This window comes from Rhinoderma darwinii, unplaced genomic scaffold (genome assembly GCF_050947455.1).
Source record: "Rhinoderma darwinii isolate aRhiDar2 unplaced genomic scaffold, aRhiDar2.hap1 Scaffold_442, whole genome shotgun sequence".
NCBI classification, from domain to species: domain Eukaryota; kingdom Metazoa; phylum Chordata; class Amphibia; order Anura; family Rhinodermatidae; genus Rhinoderma; species Rhinoderma darwinii.
In genome coordinates, this window is record NW_027463882.1 from 160,196 (window position 1) to 177,984 (window position 17,789).

A 17,789-nucleotide genomic window follows, 5' to 3' on the forward strand; every position below is an offset into this window, starting at 1 on the left:
GGACCTGTGCCTTTGCTGTACTATGTTGTGCTACTTTGAGCCTGTGTCAAAGATATTGATTGATTGGGCTGGTTGACGGTATACTGTATGCTTGTGATTTGACCACTGATTGTTAACAAAGCTGCTTTCAATCCAAAAAGGTGGATGCAGACAGGTGATCTTTGGCCTGCTTCGGACCAAAAACCAGGAAAAATCCTCAGCGACTTAGTAGGGCCTCTTGTGAGGGGAGCCTGTCTGGCAGGCGCTATGCAACTCATACTTACCTGGCAGGGGAGATACCATGATCACTAAGGTGGTTCTCCCAGGGTGAGGCTCATCCATTGCACTTCGGGTGTGCTGACCCCTGCGATTTCCCCAAATGCGGGAAACTCGACTGCATAATTTGTGGTAGTGGGGGACTGCGTTCGCGCTTTCCCCTGATTTACTCTGGTGAAAAACAGTGCTTATTATTCAATGCTGACTATTACTAGTCAGAGATACTTGCTAGATCGATCGATCGAGCGAGCCAGCCATCAATTGACCTCTGGGTGGCCAAGAGGATTGGATACTCCTCTCTCCCTTATCAGCTGCCTTTGGTTTTGTGGCTTTCCTATGTGATGCTTTATCTCAATGTTAGTGCAGAGTGTAACGTAAAGTGTAGGACCTGTGCCTTTGCTGTACTATGTTGTGCTACTTTGAGCCTGTGTCAAAGATATTGATTGATTGGGCTGGTTGACGGTATACTGTATGCTTGTGATTTGACCACTGATTGTTAACAAAGCTGCTTTCAATCCAAAAAGGTGGATGCAGACAGGTGATCTTTGGCCTGCTTCGGACCAAAAACCAGGAAAAATCCTCAGCGACTTAGTAGGGCCTCTTGTGAGGGGAGCCTGTCTGGCAGGCGCTATGCAACTCATACTTACCTGGCAGGGGAGATACCATGATCATTAAGGTGGTTCTCCCAGGGTGAGGCTCATCCATTGCACTTCGGGTGTGCTGACCCCTGCGATTTCCCCAAATGCGGGAAACTCGACTGCATAATTTGTGGTAGTGGGGGACTGCGTTTGCGCTTTCCCCTGATTTACTCTGGTGAAAAACAGTGCTTATTATTCAATGCTGACTATTACTAGTCAGAGATACTTGCTAGATCGAGCGAGCCAGCCATCAATTGACCTCTGGGTGGCCAAGAGGATTGGATACTCCTCTCTCCCTTATCAGCTGCCTTTGGTTTTGTGGCTTTCCTATGTGATGCTTTATCTCAATGTTAGTGCAGAGTGTAACGTAAAGTGTAGGACCTGTGCCTTTGCTGTACTATGTTGTGCTACTTTGAGCCTGTGTCAAAGATATTGATTGATTGGGCTGGTTGACGGTATACTGTATGCTTGTGATTTGACCACTGATTGTTAACAAAGCTGCTTTCAATCCAAAAAGGTGGATGCAGACAGGTGATCTTTGGCCTGCTTCGGACCAAAAACCAGGAAAAATCCTCAGCGACTTAGTAGGGCCTCTTGTGAGGGGAGCCTGTCTGGCAGGCGCTATGCAACTCATACTTACCTGGCAGGGGAGATACCATGATCACTAAGGTGGTTCTCCCAGGGTGAGGCTCATCCATTGCACTTCGGGTGTGCTGACCCCTGCGATTTCCCCAAATGCGGGAAACTCGACTGCATAATTTGTGGTAGTGGGGGACTGCGTTCGCGCTTTCCCCTGATTTACTCTGGTGAAAAACAGTGCTTATTATTCAATGCTGACTATTACTAGTCAGAGATACTTGCTAGATCGATCGATCGAGCGAGCCAGCCATCAATTGACCTCTGGGTGGCCAAGAGGATTGGATACTCCTCTCTCCCTTATCAGCTGCCTTTGGTTTTGTGGCTTTCCTATGTGATGCTTTATCTCAATGTTAGTGCAGAGTGTAACGTAAAGTGTAGGACCTGTGCCTTTGCTGTACTATGTTGTGCTACTTTGAGCCTGTGTCAAAGATATTGATTGATTGGGCTGGTTGACGGTATACTGTATGCTTGTGATTTGACCACTGATTGTTAACAAAGCTGCTTTCAATCCAAAAAGGTGGATGCAGACAGGTGATCTTTGGCCTGCTTCGGACCAAAAACCAGGAAAAATCCTCAGCGACTTAGTAGGGCCTCTTGTGAGGGGAGCCTGTCTGGCAGGCGCTATGCAACTCATACTTACCTGGCAGGGGAGATACCATGATCACTAAGGTGGTTCTCCCAGGGTGAGGCTCATCCATTGCACTTCGGGTGTGCTGACCCCTGCGATTTCCCCAAATGCGGGAAACTCGACTGCATAATTTGTGGTAGTGGGGGACTGCGTTCGCGCTTTCCCCTGATTTACTCTGGTGAAAAACAGTGCTTATTATTCAATGCTGACTATTACTAGTCAGAGATACTTGCTAGATCGATCGATCGAGCGAGCCAGCCATCAATTGACCTCTGGGTGGCCAAGAGGATTGGATACTCCTCTCTCCCTTATCAGCTGCCTTTGGTTTTGTGGCTTTCCTATGTGATGCTTTATCTCAATGTTAGTGCAGAGTGTAACGTAAAGTGTAGGACCTGTGCCTTTGCTGTACTATGTTGTGCTACTTTGAGCCTGTGTCAAAGATATTGATTGATTGGGCTGGTTGACGGTATACTGTATGCTTGTGATTTGACCACTGATTGTTAACAAAGCTGCTTTCAATCCAAAAAGGTGGATGCAGACAGGTGATCTTTGGCCTGCTTCGGACCAAAAACCAGGAAAAATCCTCAGCGACTTAGTAGGGCCTCTTGTGAGGGGAGCCTGTCTGGCAGGCGCTATGCAACTCATACTTACCTGGCAGGGGAGATACCATGATCACTAAGGTGGTTCTCCCAGGGTGAGGCTCATCCATTGCACTTCGGGTGTGCTGACCCCTGCGATTTCCCCAAATGCGGGAAACTCGACTGCATAATTTGTGGTAGTGGGGGACTGCGTTCGCGCTTTCCCCTGATTTACTCTGGTGAAAAACAGTGCTTATTATTCAATGCTGACTATTACTAGTCAGAGATACTTGCTAGATCGATCGATCGAGCGAGCCAGCCATCAATTGACCTCTGGGTGGCCAAGAGGATTGGATACTCCTCTCTCCCTTATCAGCTGCCTTTGGTTTTGTGGCTTTCCTATGTGATGCTTTATCTCAATGTTAGTGCAGAGTGTAACGTAAAGTGTAGGACCTGTGCCTTTGCTGTACTATGTTGTGCTACTTTGAGCCTGTGTCAAAGATATTGATTGATTGGGCTGGTTGACGGTATACTGTATGCTTGTGATTTGACCACTGATTGTTAACAAAGCTGCTTTCAATCCAAAAAGGTGGATGCAGACAGGTGATCTTTGGCCTGCTTCGGACCAAAAACCAGGAAAAATCCTCAGCGACTTAGTAGGGCCTCTTGTGAGGGGAGCCTGTCTGGCAGGCGCTATGCAACTCATACTTACCTGGCAGGGGAGATACCATGATCACTAAGGTGGTTCTCCCAGGGTGAGGCTCATCCATTGCACTTCGGGTGTGCTGACCCCTGCGATTTCCCCAAATGCGGGAAACTCGACTGCATAATTTGTGGTAGTGGGGGACTGCGTTCGCGCTTTCCCCTGATTTACTCTGGTGAAAAACAGTGCTTATTATTCAATGCTGACTATTACTAGTCAGAGATACTTGCTAGATCGATCGATCGAGCGAGCCAGCCATCAATTGACCTCTGGGTGGCCAAGAGGATTGGATACTCCTCTCTCCCTTATCAGCTGCCTTTGGTTTTGTGGCTTTCCTATGTGATGCTTTATCTCAATGTTAGTGCAGAGTGTAACGTAAAGTGTAGGACCTGTGCCTTTGCTGTACTATGTTGTGCTACTTTGAGCCTGTGTCAAAGATATTGATTGATTGGGCTGGTTGACGGTATACTGTATGCTTGTGATTTGACCACTGATTGTTAACAAAGCTGCTTTCAATCCAAAAAGGTGGATGCAGACAGGTGATCTTTGGCCTGCTTCGGACCAAAAACCAGGAAAAATCCTCAGCGACTTAGTAGGGCCTCTTGTGAGGGGAGCCTGTCTGGCAGGCGCTATGCAACTCATACTTACCTGGCAGGGGAGATACCATGATCACTAAGGTGGTTCTCCCAGGGTGAGGCTCATCCATTGCACTTCGGGTGTGCTGACCCCTGCGATTTCCCCAAATGCGGGAAACTCGACTGCATAATTTGTGGTAGTGGGGGACTGCGTTCGCGCTTTCCCCTGATTTACTCTGGTGAAAAACAGTGCTTATTATTCAATGCTGACTATTACTAGTCAGAGATACTTGCTAGATCGATCGATCGAGCGAGCCAGCCATCAATTGACCTCTGGGTGGCCAAGAGGATTGGATACTCCTCTCTCCCTTATCAGCTGCCTTTGGTTTTGTGGCTTTCCTATGTGATGCTTTATCTCAATGTTAGTGCAGAGTGTAACGTAAAGTGTAGGACCTGTGCCTTTGCTGTACTATGTTGTGCTACTTTGAGCCTGTGTCAAAGATATTGATTGATTGGGCTGGTTGACGGTATACTGTATGCTTGTGATTTGACCACTGATTGTTAACAAAGCTGCTTTCAATCCAAAAAGGTGGATGCAGACAGGTGATCTTTGGCCTGCTTCGGACCAAAAACCAGGAAAAATCCTCAGCGACTTAGTAGGGCCTCTTGTGAGGGGAGCCTGTCTGGCAGGCGCTATGCAACTCATACTTACCTGGCAGGGGAGATACCATGATCACTAAGGTGGTTCTCCCAGGGTGAGGCTCATCCATTGCACTTCGGGTGTGCTGACCCCTGCGATTTCCCCAAATGCGGGAAACTCGACTGCATAATTTGTGGTAGTGGGGGACTGCGTTCGCGCTTTCCCCTGATTTACTCTGGTGAAAAACAGTGCTTATTATTCAATGCTGACTATTACTAGTCAGAGATACTTGCTAGATCGATCGATCGAGCGAGCCAGCCATCAATTGACCTCTGGGTGGCCAAGAGGATTGGATACTCCTCTCTCCCTTATCAGCTGCCTTTGGTTTTGTGGCTTTCCTATGTGATGCTTTATCTCAATGTTAGTGCAGAGTGTAACGTAAAGTGTAGGACCTGTGCCTTTGCTGTACTATGTTGTGCTACTTTGAGCCTGTGTCAAAGATATTGATTGATTGGGCTGGTTGACGGTATACTGTATGCTTGTGATTTGACCACTGATTGTTAACAAAGCTGCTTTCAATCCAAAAAGGTGGATGCAGACAGGTGATCTTTGGCCTGCTTCGGACCAAAAACCAGGAAAAATCCTCAGCGACTTAGTAGGGCCTCTTGTGAGGGGAGCCTGTCTGGCAGGCGCTATGCAACTCATACTTACCTGGCAGGGGAGATACCATGATCACTAAGGTGGTTCTCCCAGGGTGAGGCTCATCCATTGCACTTCGGGTGTGCTGACCCCTGCGATTTCCCCAAATGCGGGAAACTCGACTGCATAATTTGTGGTAGTGGGGGACTGCGTTCGCGCTTTCCCCTGATTTACTCTGGTGAAAAACAGTGCTTATTATTCAATGCTGACTATTACTAGTCAGAGATACTTGCTAGATCGATCGATCGAGCGAGCCAGCCATCAATTGACCTCTGGGTGGCCAAGAGGATTGGATACTCCTCTCTCCCTTATCAGCTGCCTTTGGTTTTGTGGCTTTCCTATGTGATGCTTTATCTCAATGTTAGTGCAGAGTGTAACGTAAAGTGTAGGACCTGTGCCTTTGCTGTACTATGTTGTGCTACTTTGAGCCTGTGTCAAAGATATTGATTGATTGGGCTGGTTGACGGTATACTGTATGCTTGTGATTTGACCACTGATTGTTAACAAAGCTGCTTTCAATCCAAAAAGGTGGATGCAGACAGGTGATCTTTGGCCTGCTTCGGACCAAAAACCAGGAAAAATCCTCAGCGACTTAGTAGGGCCTCTTGTGAGGGGAGCCTGTCTGGCAGGCGCTATGCAACTCATACTTACCTGGCAGGGGAGATACCATGATCACTAAGGTGGTTCTCCCAGGGTGAGGCTCATCCATTGCACTTCGGGTGTGCTGACCCCTGCGATTTCCCCAAATGCGGGAAACTCGACTGCATAATTTGTGGTAGTGGGGGACTGCGTTCGCGCTTTCCCCTGATTTACTCTGGTGAAAAACAGTGCTTATTATTCAATGCTGACTATTACTAGTCAGAGATACTTGCTAGATCGATCGATCGAGCGAGCCAGCCATCAATTGACCTCTGGGTGGCCAAGAGGATTGGATACTCCTCTCTCCCTTATCAGCTGCCTTTGGTTTTGTGGCTTTCCTATGTGATGCTTTATCTCAATGTTAGTGCAGAGTGTAACGTAAAGTGTAGGACCTGTGCCTTTGCTGTACTATGTTGTGCTACTTTGAGCCTGTGTCAAAGATATTGATTGATTGGGCTGGTTGACGGTATACTGTATGCTTGTGATTTGACCACTGATTGTTAACAAAGCTGCTTTCAATCCAAAAAGGTGGATGCAGACAGGTGATCTTTGGCCTGCTTCGGACCAAAAACCAGGAAAAATCCTCAGCGACTTAGTAGGGCCTCTTGTGAGGGGAGCCTGTCTGGCAGGCGCTATGCAACTCATACTTACCTGGCAGGGGAGATACCATGATCACTAAGGTGGTTCTCCCAGGGTGAGGCTCATCCATTGCACTTCGGGTGTGCTGACCCCTGCGATTTCCCCAAATGCGGGAAACTCGACTGCATAATTTGTGGTAGTGGGGGACTGCGTTCGCGCTTTCCCCTGATTTACTCTGGTGAAAAACAGTGCTTATTATTCAATGCTGACTATTACTAGTCAGAGATACTTGCTAGATCGATCGATCGAGCGAGCCAGCCATCAATTGACCTCTGGGTGGCCAAGAGGATTGGATACTCCTCTCTCCCTTATCAGCTGCCTTTGGTTTTGTGGCTTTCCTATGTGATGCTTTATCTCAATGTTAGTGCAGAGTGTAACGTAAAGTGTAGGACCTGTGCCTTTGCTGTACTATGTTGTGCTACTTTGAGCCTGTGTCAAAGATATTGATTGATTGGGCTGGTTGACGGTATACTGTATGCTTGTGATTTGACCACTGATTGTTAACAAAGCTGCTTTCAATCCAAAAAGGTGGATGCAGACAGGTGATCTTTGGCCTGCTTCGGACCAAAAACCAGGAAAAATCCTCAGCGACTTAGTAGGGCCTCTTGTGAGGGGAGCCTGTCTGGCAGGCGCTATGCAACTCATACTTACCTGGCAGGGGAGATACCATGATCACTAAGGTGGTTCTCCCAGGGTGAGGCTCATCCATTGCACTTCGGGTGTGCTGACCCCTGCGATTTCCCCAAATGCGGGAAACTCGACTGCATAATTTGTGGTAGTGGGGGACTGCGTTCGCGCTTTCCCCTGATTTACTCTGGTGAAAAACAGTGCTTATTATTCAATGCTGACTATTACTAGTCAGAGATACTTGCTAGATCGATCGATCGAGCGAGCCAGCCATCAATTGACCTCTGGGTGGCCAAGAGGATTGGATACTCCTCTCTCCCTTATCAGCTGCCTTTGGTTTTGTGGCTTTCCTATGTGATGCTTTATCTCAATGTTAGTGCAGAGTGTAACGTAAAGTGTAGGACCTGTGCCTTTGCTGTACTATGTTGTGCTACTTTGAGCCTGTGTCAAAGATATTGATTGATTGGGCTGGTTGACGGTATACTGTATGCTTGTGATTTGACCACTGATTGTTAACAAAGCTGCTTTCAATCCAAAAAGGTGGATGCAGACAGGTGATCTTTGGCCTGCTTCGGACCAAAAACCAGGAAAAATCCTCAGCGACTTAGTAGGGCCTCTTGTGAGGGGAGCCTGTCTGGCAGGCGCTATGCAACTCATACTTACCTGGCAGGGGAGATACCATGATCACTAAGGTGGTTCTCCCAGGGTGAGGCTCATCCATTGCACTTCGGGTGTGCTGACCCCTGCGATTTCCCCAAATGCGGGAAACTCGACTGCATAATTTGTGGTAGTGGGGGACTGCGTTCGCGCTTTCCCCTGATTTACTCTGGTGAAAAACAGTGCTTATTATTCAATGCTGACTATTACTAGTCAGAGATACTTGCTAGATCGATCGATCGAGCGAGCCAGCCATCAATTGACCTCTGGGTGGCCAAGAGGATTGGATACTCCTCTCTCCCTTATCAGCTGCCTTTGGTTTTGTGGCTTTCCTATGTGATGCTTTATCTCAATGTTAGTGCAGAGTGTAACGTAAAGTGTAGGACCTGTGCCTTTGCTGTACTATGTTGTGCTACTTTGAGCCTGTGTCAAAGATATTGATTGATTGGGCTGGTTGACGGTATACTGTATGCTTGTGATTTGACCACTGATTGTTAACAAAGCTGCTTTCAATCCAAAAAGGTGGATGCAGACAGGTGATCTTTGGCCTGCTTCGGACCAAAAACCAGGAAAAATCCTCAGCGACTTAGTAGGGCCTCTTGTGAGGGGAGCCTGTCTGGCAGGCGCTATGCAACTCATACTTACCTGGCAGGGGAGATACCATGATCACTAAGGTGGTTCTCCCAGGGTGAGGCTCATCCATTGCACTTCGGGTGTGCTGACCCCTGCGATTTCCCCAAATGCGGGAAACTCGACTGCATAATTTGTGGTAGTGGGGGACTGCGTTCGCGCTTTCCCCTGATTTACTCTGGTGAAAAACAGTGCTTATTATTCAATGCTGACTATTACTAGTCAGAGATACTTGCTAGATCGATCGATCGAGCGAGCCAGCCATCAATTGACCTCTGGGTGGCCAAGAGGATTGGATACTCCTCTCTCCCTTATCAGCTGCCTTTGGTTTTGTGGCTTTCCTATGTGATGCTTTATCTCAATGTTAGTGCAGAGTGTAACGTAAAGTGTAGGACCTGTGCCTTTGCTGTACTATGTTGTGCTACTTTGAGCCTGTGTCAAAGATATTGATTGATTGGGCTGGTTGACGGTATACTGTATGCTTGTGATTTGACCACTGATTGTTAACAAAGCTGCTTTCAATCCAAAAAGGTGGATGCAGACAGGTGATCTTTGGCCTGCTTCGGACCAAAAACCAGGAAAAATCCTCAGCGACTTAGTAGGGCCTCTTGTGAGGGGAGCCTGTCTGGCAGGCGCTATGCAACTCATACTTACCTGGCAGGGGAGATACCATGATCATTAAGGTGGTTCTCCCAGGGTGAGGCTCATCCATTGCACTTTGGGTGTGCTGACCCCTGCGATTTCCCCAAATGCGGGAAACTCGACTGCATAATTTGTGGTAGTGGGGGACTGCGTTCGCGCTTTCCCCTGATTTACTCTGGTGAAAAACAGTGCTTATTATTCAATGCTGACTGTTACTAGTCAGAGGTACTTGTATGCTTGTGATTTAACCACCGATTGTCAACAAAGCTGTTTTTCAATCCAAAATGTGGTACATTATCTCTTTATATTTAGCTGTATACGCAGCCTTTGTCTCCCCCTCGTGGATGAACAACAGTGTGATCAGTGAAGTTTCTTTTTCTGCTGGGCTTCGAGAAGTCAGGGCATGGCGAGCCTTTCCCTAACCTAACCTATCCTTCCTCTCTGTCTCACAGGTGACGGCATGCAAATGTGGGGACTGCTTCATCGGCACGGCAATGCTCTGACCAGAAGCCGCCGCCCCATATGCTAATACCCTGGTTGCTGTGCATCTTGGAAGTGCTTAGACTTGAGCCTGTGTCTTATGGAATTTGGGGTGCCTGCACACCCCTGGCTCCGTACAATGAGGTGCATCCGTTTTTTGGCGCAGTTGGATCCAGACAGGTGATCTTTGGCCTGCTTCGGACCAAAAACCAGGAAAAATCCTCAGCGACTTAGTAGGGCCTCTTGTGAGGGGAGCCTGTCTGGCAGGCGCTATGCAACTCATACTTACCTGGCAGGGGAGATACCATGATCACTAAGGTGGTTCTCCCAGGGTGAGGCTCATCCATTGCACTTCGGGTGTGCTGACCCCTGCGATTTCCCCAAATGCGGGAAACTCGACTGCATAATTTGTGGTAGTGGGGGACTGCGTTCGCGCTTTCCCCTGATTTACTCTGGTGAAAAACAGTGCTTATTAATCAATGCTGACTATTACTAGTCAGAGATACTTGCTAGATCGATCGATCGAGCGAGCCAGCCATCAATTGACCTCTGGGTGGCCAAGAGGATTGGATACTCCTCTCTCCCTTATCAGCTGCCTTTGGTTTTGTGGCTTTCCTATGTGATGCTTTATCTCAATGTTAGTGCAGAGTGTAACGTAAAGTGTAGGACCTGTGCCTTTGCTGTACTATGTTGTGCTACTTTGAGCCTGTGTCAAAGATATTGATTGATTGGGCTGGTTGACGGTATACTGTATGCTTGTGATTTGACCACTGATTGTTAACAAAGCTGCTTTCAATCCAAAAAGGTGGATGCAGACAGGTGATCTTTGGCCTGCTTCGGACCAAAAACCAGGAAAAATCCTCAGCGACTTAGTAGGGCCTCTTGTGAGGGGAGCCTGTCTGGCAGGCGCTATGCAACTCATACTTACCTGGCAGGGGAGATACCATGATCACTAAGGTGGTTCTCCCAGGGTGAGGCTCATCCATTGCACTTCGGGTGTGCTGACCCCTGCGATTTCCCCAAATGCGGGAAACTCGACTGCATAATTTGTGGTAGTGGGGGACTGCGTTCGCGCTTTCCCCTGATTTACTCTGGTGAAAAACAGTGCTTATTATTCAATGCTGACTATTACTAGTCAGAGATACTTGCTAGATCGATCGATCGAGCGAGCCAGCCATCAATTGACCTCTGGGTGGCCAAGAGGATTGGATACTCCTCTCTCCCTTATCAGCTGCCTTTGGTTTTGTGGCTTTCCTATGTGATGCTTTATCTCAATGTTAGTGCAGAGTGTAACGTAAAGTGTAGGACCTGTGCCTTTGCTGTACTATGTTGTGCTACTTTGAGCCTGTGTCAAAGATATTGATTGATTGGGCTGGTTGACGGTATACTGTATGCTTGTGATTTGACCACTGATTGTTAACAAAGCTGCTTTCAATCCAAAAAGGTGGATGCAGACAGGTGATCTTTGGCCTGCTTCGGACCAAAAACCAGGAAAAATCCTCAGCGACTTAGTAGGGCCTCTTGTGAGGGGAGCCTGTCTGGCAGGCGCTATGCAACTCATACTTACCTGGCAGGGGAGATACCATGATCATTAAGGTGGTTCTCCCAGGGTGAGGCTCATCCATTGCACTTCGGGTGTGCTGACCCCTGCGATTTCCCCAAATGCGGGAAACTCGACTGCATAATTTGTGGTAGTGGGGGACTGCGTTTGCGCTTTCCCCTGATTTACTCTGGTGAAAAACAGTGCTTATTATTCAATGCTGACTATTACTAGTCAGAGATACTTGCTAGATCGAGCGAGCCAGCCATCAATTGACCTCTGGGTGGCCAAGAGGATTGGATACTCCTCTCTCCCTTATCAGCTGCCTTTGGTTTTGTGGCTTTCCTATGTGATGCTTTATCTCAATGTTAGTGCAGAGTGTAACGTAAAGTGTAGGACCTGTGCCTTTGCTGTACTATGTTGTGCTACTTTGAGCCTGTGTCAAAGATATTGATTGATTGGGCTGGTTGACGGTATACTGTATGCTTGTGATTTGACCACTGATTGTTAACAAAGCTGCTTTCAATCCAAAAAGGTGGATGCAGACAGGTGATCTTTGGCCTGCTTCGGACCAAAAACCAGGAAAAATCCTCAGCGACTTAGTAGGGCCTCTTGTGAGGGGAGCCTGTCTGGCAGGCGCTATGCAACTCATACTTACCTGGCAGGGGAGATACCATGATCACTAAGGTGGTTCTCCCAGGGTGAGGCTCATCCATTGCACTTCGGGTGTGCTGACCCCTGCGATTTCCCCAAATGCGGGAAACTCGACTGCATAATTTGTGGTAGTGGGGGACTGCGTTCGCGCTTTCCCCTGATTTACTCTGGTGAAAAACAGTGCTTATTATTCAATGCTGACTATTACTAGTCAGAGATACTTGCTAGATCGATCGATCGAGCGAGCCAGCCATCAATTGACCTCTGGGTGGCCAAGAGGATTGGATACTCCTCTCTCCCTTATCAGCTGCCTTTGGTTTTGTGGCTTTCCTATGTGATGCTTTATCTCAATGTTAGTGCAGAGTGTAACGTAAAGTGTAGGACCTGTGCCTTTGCTGTACTATGTTGTGCTACTTTGAGCCTGTGTCAAAGATATTGATTGATTGGGCTGGTTGACGGTATACTGTATGCTTGTGATTTGACCACTGATTGTTAACAAAGCTGCTTTCAATCCAAAAAGGTGGATGCAGACAGGTGATCTTTGGCCTGCTTCGGACCAAAAACCAGGAAAAATCCTCAGCGACTTAGTAGGGCCTCTTGTGAGGGGAGCCTGTCTGGCAGGCGCTATGCAACTCATACTTACCTGGCAGGGGAGATACCATGATCACTAAGGTGGTTCTCCCAGGGTGAGGCTCATCCATTGCACTTCGGGTGTGCTGACCCCTGCGATTTCCCCAAATGCGGGAAACTCGACTGCATAATTTGTGGTAGTGGGGGACTGCGTTCGCGCTTTCCCCTGATTTACTCTGGTGAAAAACAGTGCTTATTATTCAATGCTGACTATTACTAGTCAGAGATACTTGCTAGATCGATCGATCGAGCGAGCCAGCCATCAATTGACCTCTGGGTGGCCAAGAGGATTGGATACTCCTCTCTCCCTTATCAGCTGCCTTTGGTTTTGTGGCTTTCCTATGTGATGCTTTATCTCAATGTTAGTGCAGAGTGTAACGTAAAGTGTAGGACCTGTGCCTTTGCTGTACTATGTTGTGCTACTTTGAGCCTGTGTCAAAGATATTGATTGATTGGGCTGGTTGACGGTATACTGTATGCTTGTGATTTGACCACTGATTGTTAACAAAGCTGCTTTCAATCCAAAAAGGTGGATGCAGACAGGTGATCTTTGGCCTGCTTCGGACCAAAAACCAGGAAAAATCCTCAGCGACTTAGTAGGGCCTCTTGTGAGGGGAGCCTGTCTGGCAGGCGCTATGCAACTCATACTTACCTGGCAGGGGAGATACCATGATCACTAAGGTGGTTCTCCCAGGGTGAGGCTCATCCATTGCACTTCGGGTGTGCTGACCCCTGCGATTTCCCCAAATGCGGGAAACTCGACTGCATAATTTGTGGTAGTGGGGGACTGCGTTCGCGCTTTCCCCTGATTTACTCTGGTGAAAAACAGTGCTTATTATTCAATGCTGACTATTACTAGTCAGAGATACTTGCTAGATCGATCGATCGAGCGAGCCAGCCATCAATTGACCTCTGGGTGGCCAAGAGGATTGGATACTCCTCTCTCCCTTATCAGCTGCCTTTGGTTTTGTGGCTTTCCTATGTGATGCTTTATCTCAATGTTAGTGCAGAGTGTAACGTAAAGTGTAGGACCTGTGCCTTTGCTGTACTATGTTGTGCTACTTTGAGCCTGTGTCAAAGATATTGATTGATTGGGCTGGTTGACGGTATACTGTATGCTTGTGATTTGACCACTGATTGTTAACAAAGCTGCTTTCAATCCAAAAAGGTGGATGCAGACAGGTGATCTTTGGCCTGCTTCGGACCAAAAACCAGGAAAAATCCTCAGCGACTTAGTAGGGCCTCTTGTGAGGGGAGCCTGTCTGGCAGGCGCTATGCAACTCATACTTACCTGGCAGGGGAGATACCATGATCACTAAGGTGGTTCTCCCAGGGTGAGGCTCATCCATTGCACTTCGGGTGTGCTGACCCCTGCGATTTCCCCAAATGCGGGAAACTCGACTGCATAATTTGTGGTAGTGGGGGACTGCGTTCGCGCTTTCCCCTGATTTACTCTGGTGAAAAACAGTGCTTATTATTCAATGCTGACTATTACTAGTCAGAGATACTTGCTAGATCGATCGATCGAGCGAGCCAGCCATCAATTGACCTCTGGGTGGCCAAGAGGATTGGATACTCCTCTCTCCCTTATCAGCTGCCTTTGGTTTTGTGGCTTTCCTATGTGATGCTTTATCTCAATGTTAGTGCAGAGTGTAACGTAAAGTGTAGGACCTGTGCCTTTGCTGTACTATGTTGTGCTACTTTGAGCCTGTGTCAAAGATATTGATTGATTGGGCTGGTTGACGGTATACTGTATGCTTGTGATTTGACCACTGATTGTTAACAAAGCTGCTTTCAATCCAAAAAGGTGGATGCAGACAGGTGATCTTTGGCCTGCTTCGGACCAAAAACCAGGAAAAATCCTCAGCGACTTAGTAGGGCCTCTTGTGAGGGGAGCCTGTCTGGCAGGCGCTATGCAACTCATACTTACCTGGCAGGGGAGATACCATGATCACTAAGGTGGTTCTCCCAGGGTGAGGCTCATCCATTGCACTTCGGGTGTGCTGACCCCTGCGATTTCCCCAAATGCGGGAAACTCGACTGCATAATTTGTGGTAGTGGGGGACTGCGTTCGCGCTTTCCCCTGATTTACTCTGGTGAAAAACAGTGCTTATTATTCAATGCTGACTATTACTAGTCAGAGATACTTGCTAGATCGATCGATCGAGCGAGCCAGCCATCAATTGACCTCTGGGTGGCCAAGAGGATTGGATACTCCTCTCTCCCTTATCAGCTGCCTTTGGTTTTGTGGCTTTCCTATGTGATGCTTTATCTCAATGTTAGTGCAGAGTGTAACGTAAAGTGTAGGACCTGTGCCTTTGCTGTACTATGTTGTGCTACTTTGAGCCTGTGTCAAAGATATTGATTGATTGGGCTGGTTGACGGTATACTGTATGCTTGTGATTTGACCACTGATTGTTAACAAAGCTGCTTTCAATCCAAAAAGGTGGATGCAGACAGGTGATCTTTGGCCTGCTTCGGACCAAAAACCAGGAAAAATCCTCAGCGACTTAGTAGGGCCTCTTGTGAGGGGAGCCTGTCTGGCAGGCGCTATGCAACTCATACTTACCTGGCAGGGGAGATACCATGATCACTAAGGTGGTTCTCCCAGGGTGAGGCTCATCCATTGCACTTCGGGTGTGCTGACCCCTGCGATTTCCCCAAATGCGGGAAACTCGACTGCATAATTTGTGGTAGTGGGGGACTGCGTTCGCGCTTTCCCCTGATTTACTCTGGTGAAAAACAGTGCTTATTATTCAATGCTGACTATTACTAGTCAGAGATACTTGCTAGATCGATCGATCGAGCGAGCCAGCCATCAATTGACCTCTGGGTGGCCAAGAGGATTGGATACTCCTCTCTCCCTTATCAGCTGCCTTTGGTTTTGTGGCTTTCCTATGTGATGCTTTATCTCAATGTTAGTGCAGAGTGTAACGTAAAGTGTAGGACCTGTGCCTTTGCTGTACTATGTTGTGCTACTTTGAGCCTGTGTCAAAGATATTGATTGATTGGGCTGGTTGACGGTATACTGTATGCTTGTGATTTGACCACTGATTGTTAACAAAGCTGCTTTCAATCCAAAAAGGTGGATGCAGACAGGTGATCTTTGGCCTGCTTCGGACCAAAAACCAGGAAAAATCCTCAGCGACTTAGTAGGGCCTCTTGTGAGGGGAGCCTGTCTGGCAGGCGCTATGCAACTCATACTTACCTGGCAGGGGAGATACCATGATCACTAAGGTGGTTCTCCCAGGGTGAGGCTCATCCATTGCACTTCGGGTGTGCTGACCCCTGCGATTTCCCCAAATGCGGGAAACTCGACTGCATAATTTGTGGTAGTGGGGGACTGCGTTCGCGCTTTCCCCTGATTTACTCTGGTGAAAAACAGTGCTTATTATTCAATGCTGACTATTACTAGTCAGAGATACTTGCTAGATCGATCGATCGAGCGAGCCAGCCATCAATTGACCTCTGGGTGGCCAAGAGGATTGGATACTCCTCTCTCCCTTATCAGCTGCCTTTGGTTTTGTGGCTTTCCTATGTGATGCTTTATCTCAATGTTAGTGCAGAGTGTAACGTAAAGTGTAGGACCTGTGCCTTTGCTGTACTATGTTGTGCTACTTTGAGCCTGTGTCAAAGATATTGATTGATTGGGCTGGTTGACGGTATACTGTATGCTTGTGATTTGACCACTGATTGTTAACAAAGCTGCTTTCAATCCAAAAAGGTGGATGCAGACAGGTGATCTTTGGCCTGCTTCGGACCAAAAACCAGGAAAAATCCTCAGCGACTTAGTAGGGCCTCTTGTGAGGGGAGCCTGTCTGGCAGGCGCTATGCAACTCATACTTACCTGGCAGGGGAGATACCATGATCACTAAGGTGGTTCTCCCAGGGTGAGGCTCATCCATTGCACTTCGGGTGTGCTGACCCCTGCGATTTCCCCAAATGCGGGAAACTCGACTGCATAATTTGTGGTAGTGGGGGACTGCGTTCGCGCTTTCCCCTGATTTACTCTGGTGAAAAACAGTGCTTATTATTCAATGCTGACTATTACTAGTCAGAGATACTTGCTAGATCGATCGATCGAGCGAGCCAGCCATCAATTGACCTCTGGGTGGCCAAGAGGATTGGATACTCCTCTCTCCCTTATCAGCTGCCTTTGGTTTTGTGGCTTTCCTATGTGATGCTTTATCTCAATGTTAGTGCAGAGTGTAACGTAAAGTGTAGGACCTGTGCCTTTGCTGTACTATGTTGTGCTACTTTGAGCCTGTGTCAAAGATATTGATTGATTGGGCTGGTTGACGGTATACTGTATGCTTGTGATTTGACCACTGATTGTTAACAAAGCTGCTTTCAATCCAAAAAGGTGGATGCAGACAGGTGATCTTTGGCCTGCTTCGGACCAAAAACCAGGAAAAATCCTCAGCGACTTAGTAGGGCCTCTTGTGAGGGGAGCCTGTCTGGCAGGCGCTATGCAACTCATACTTACCTGGCAGGGGAGATACCATGATCACTAAGGTGGTTCTCCCAGGGTGAGGCTCATCCATTGCACTTCGGGTGTGCTGACCCCTGCGATTTCCCCAAATGCGGGAAACTCGACTGCATAATTTGTGGTAGTGGGGGACTGCGTTCGCGCTTTCCCCTGATTTACTCTGGTGAAAAACAGTGCTTATTATTCAATGCTGACTATTACTAGTCAGAGATACTTGCTAGATCGATCGATCGAGCGAGCCAGCCATCAATTGACCTCTGGGTGGCCAAGAGGATTGGATACTCCTCTCTCCCTTATCAGCTGCCTTTGGTTTTGTGGCTTTCCTATGTGATGCTTTATCTCAATGTTAGTGCAGAGTGTAACGTAAAGTGTAGGACCTGTGCCTTTGCTGTACTATGTTGTGCTACTTTGAGCCTGTGTCAAAGATATTGATTGATTGGGCTGGTTGACGGTATACTGTATGCTTGTGATTTGACCACTGATTGTTAACAAAGCTGCTTTCAATCCAAAAAGGTGGATGCAGACAGGTGATCTTTGGCCTGCTTCGGACCAAAAACCAGGAAAAATCCTCAGCGACTTAGTAGGGCCTCTTGTGAGGGGAGCCTGTCTGGCAGGCGCTATGCAACTCATACTTACCTGGCAGGGGAGATACCATGATCATTAAGGTGGTTCTCCCAGGGTGAGGCTCATCCATTGCACTTTGGGTGTGCTGACCCCTGCGATTTCCCCAAATGCGGGAAACTCGACTGCATAATTTGTGGTAGTGGGGGACTGCGTTCGCGCTTTCCCCTGATTTACTCTGGTGAA

The 17,789-nt window shown here is 47.8% G+C and overlaps 28 non-coding genes across 28 annotated transcripts; all 28 read left to right on the top strand.

Annotated features, from left to right (window-relative positions):
• Positions 1-255: 255 nt before the first annotated feature.
• Positions 256-419, top strand: LOC142714417 (U1 spliceosomal RNA). Its single transcript, XR_012870588.1, has one exon. It is a non-coding gene; the product is annotated as a U1 spliceosomal RNA (small nuclear RNA).
• A 475-nt stretch (positions 420-894) lies between these two features.
• LOC142714528 (U1 spliceosomal RNA) lies at positions 895-1,058 on the top strand. Its single transcript, XR_012870689.1, has one exon. It is a non-coding gene; the product is annotated as a U1 spliceosomal RNA (small nuclear RNA).
• A 467-nt stretch (positions 1,059-1,525) lies between these two features.
• LOC142714419 (U1 spliceosomal RNA) lies at positions 1,526-1,689 on the top strand. Its single transcript, XR_012870589.1, has one exon. It is a non-coding gene; the product is annotated as a U1 spliceosomal RNA (small nuclear RNA).
• Positions 1,690-2,164: 475 nt separating this feature from the next.
• Positions 2,165-2,328, top strand: LOC142714420 (U1 spliceosomal RNA). The gene has a single exon (XR_012870590.1). It is a non-coding gene; the product is annotated as a U1 spliceosomal RNA (small nuclear RNA).
• Positions 2,329-2,803: 475 nt separating this feature from the next.
• On the top strand, positions 2,804-2,967 carry LOC142714422 (U1 spliceosomal RNA). Its single transcript, XR_012870592.1, has one exon. It is a non-coding gene; the product is annotated as a U1 spliceosomal RNA (small nuclear RNA).
• A 475-nt stretch (positions 2,968-3,442) lies between these two features.
• LOC142714423 (U1 spliceosomal RNA) lies at positions 3,443-3,606 on the top strand. The gene has a single exon (XR_012870593.1). It is a non-coding gene; the product is annotated as a U1 spliceosomal RNA (small nuclear RNA).
• Positions 3,607-4,081: 475 nt separating this feature from the next.
• On the top strand, positions 4,082-4,245 carry LOC142714424 (U1 spliceosomal RNA). Its single transcript, XR_012870594.1, has one exon. It is a non-coding gene; the product is annotated as a U1 spliceosomal RNA (small nuclear RNA).
• A 475-nt stretch (positions 4,246-4,720) lies between these two features.
• On the top strand, positions 4,721-4,884 carry LOC142714425 (U1 spliceosomal RNA). Its single transcript, XR_012870595.1, has one exon. It is a non-coding gene; the product is annotated as a U1 spliceosomal RNA (small nuclear RNA).
• A 475-nt stretch (positions 4,885-5,359) lies between these two features.
• Positions 5,360-5,523, top strand: LOC142714426 (U1 spliceosomal RNA). Its single transcript, XR_012870596.1, has one exon. It is a non-coding gene; the product is annotated as a U1 spliceosomal RNA (small nuclear RNA).
• A 475-nt stretch (positions 5,524-5,998) lies between these two features.
• On the top strand, positions 5,999-6,162 carry LOC142714427 (U1 spliceosomal RNA). Its single transcript, XR_012870597.1, has one exon. It is a non-coding gene; the product is annotated as a U1 spliceosomal RNA (small nuclear RNA).
• A 475-nt stretch (positions 6,163-6,637) lies between these two features.
• LOC142714428 (U1 spliceosomal RNA) lies at positions 6,638-6,801 on the top strand. The gene has a single exon (XR_012870598.1). It is a non-coding gene; the product is annotated as a U1 spliceosomal RNA (small nuclear RNA).
• Positions 6,802-7,276: 475 nt separating this feature from the next.
• LOC142714430 (U1 spliceosomal RNA) lies at positions 7,277-7,440 on the top strand. Its single transcript, XR_012870599.1, has one exon. It is a non-coding gene; the product is annotated as a U1 spliceosomal RNA (small nuclear RNA).
• A 475-nt stretch (positions 7,441-7,915) lies between these two features.
• Positions 7,916-8,079, top strand: LOC142714431 (U1 spliceosomal RNA). The gene has a single exon (XR_012870600.1). It is a non-coding gene; the product is annotated as a U1 spliceosomal RNA (small nuclear RNA).
• Positions 8,080-8,554: 475 nt separating this feature from the next.
• LOC142714432 (U1 spliceosomal RNA) lies at positions 8,555-8,718 on the top strand. The gene has a single exon (XR_012870601.1). It is a non-coding gene; the product is annotated as a U1 spliceosomal RNA (small nuclear RNA).
• Positions 8,719-9,193: 475 nt separating this feature from the next.
• LOC142714635 (U1 spliceosomal RNA) lies at positions 9,194-9,357 on the top strand. Its single transcript, XR_012870783.1, has one exon. It is a non-coding gene; the product is annotated as a U1 spliceosomal RNA (small nuclear RNA).
• A 593-nt stretch (positions 9,358-9,950) lies between these two features.
• On the top strand, positions 9,951-10,114 carry LOC142714434 (U1 spliceosomal RNA). The gene has a single exon (XR_012870603.1). It is a non-coding gene; the product is annotated as a U1 spliceosomal RNA (small nuclear RNA).
• A 475-nt stretch (positions 10,115-10,589) lies between these two features.
• On the top strand, positions 10,590-10,753 carry LOC142714435 (U1 spliceosomal RNA). Its single transcript, XR_012870604.1, has one exon. It is a non-coding gene; the product is annotated as a U1 spliceosomal RNA (small nuclear RNA).
• Positions 10,754-11,228: 475 nt separating this feature from the next.
• On the top strand, positions 11,229-11,392 carry LOC142714530 (U1 spliceosomal RNA). Its single transcript, XR_012870690.1, has one exon. It is a non-coding gene; the product is annotated as a U1 spliceosomal RNA (small nuclear RNA).
• Positions 11,393-11,859: 467 nt separating this feature from the next.
• LOC142714436 (U1 spliceosomal RNA) lies at positions 11,860-12,023 on the top strand. The gene has a single exon (XR_012870605.1). It is a non-coding gene; the product is annotated as a U1 spliceosomal RNA (small nuclear RNA).
• A 475-nt stretch (positions 12,024-12,498) lies between these two features.
• Positions 12,499-12,662, top strand: LOC142714437 (U1 spliceosomal RNA). Its single transcript, XR_012870606.1, has one exon. It is a non-coding gene; the product is annotated as a U1 spliceosomal RNA (small nuclear RNA).
• A 475-nt stretch (positions 12,663-13,137) lies between these two features.
• Positions 13,138-13,301, top strand: LOC142714438 (U1 spliceosomal RNA). Its single transcript, XR_012870607.1, has one exon. It is a non-coding gene; the product is annotated as a U1 spliceosomal RNA (small nuclear RNA).
• Positions 13,302-13,776: 475 nt separating this feature from the next.
• On the top strand, positions 13,777-13,940 carry LOC142714439 (U1 spliceosomal RNA). Its single transcript, XR_012870608.1, has one exon. It is a non-coding gene; the product is annotated as a U1 spliceosomal RNA (small nuclear RNA).
• Positions 13,941-14,415: 475 nt separating this feature from the next.
• On the top strand, positions 14,416-14,579 carry LOC142714441 (U1 spliceosomal RNA). Its single transcript, XR_012870609.1, has one exon. It is a non-coding gene; the product is annotated as a U1 spliceosomal RNA (small nuclear RNA).
• A 475-nt stretch (positions 14,580-15,054) lies between these two features.
• Positions 15,055-15,218, top strand: LOC142714442 (U1 spliceosomal RNA). The gene has a single exon (XR_012870610.1). It is a non-coding gene; the product is annotated as a U1 spliceosomal RNA (small nuclear RNA).
• Positions 15,219-15,693: 475 nt separating this feature from the next.
• On the top strand, positions 15,694-15,857 carry LOC142714443 (U1 spliceosomal RNA). The gene has a single exon (XR_012870611.1). It is a non-coding gene; the product is annotated as a U1 spliceosomal RNA (small nuclear RNA).
• A 475-nt stretch (positions 15,858-16,332) lies between these two features.
• LOC142714444 (U1 spliceosomal RNA) lies at positions 16,333-16,496 on the top strand. Its single transcript, XR_012870612.1, has one exon. It is a non-coding gene; the product is annotated as a U1 spliceosomal RNA (small nuclear RNA).
• Positions 16,497-16,971: 475 nt separating this feature from the next.
• Positions 16,972-17,135, top strand: LOC142714446 (U1 spliceosomal RNA). The gene has a single exon (XR_012870614.1). It is a non-coding gene; the product is annotated as a U1 spliceosomal RNA (small nuclear RNA).
• A 475-nt stretch (positions 17,136-17,610) lies between these two features.
• Positions 17,611-17,774, top strand: LOC142714636 (U1 spliceosomal RNA). Its single transcript, XR_012870784.1, has one exon. It is a non-coding gene; the product is annotated as a U1 spliceosomal RNA (small nuclear RNA).
• The last annotated feature ends 15 nt before the right edge of the window (positions 17,775-17,789 follow it).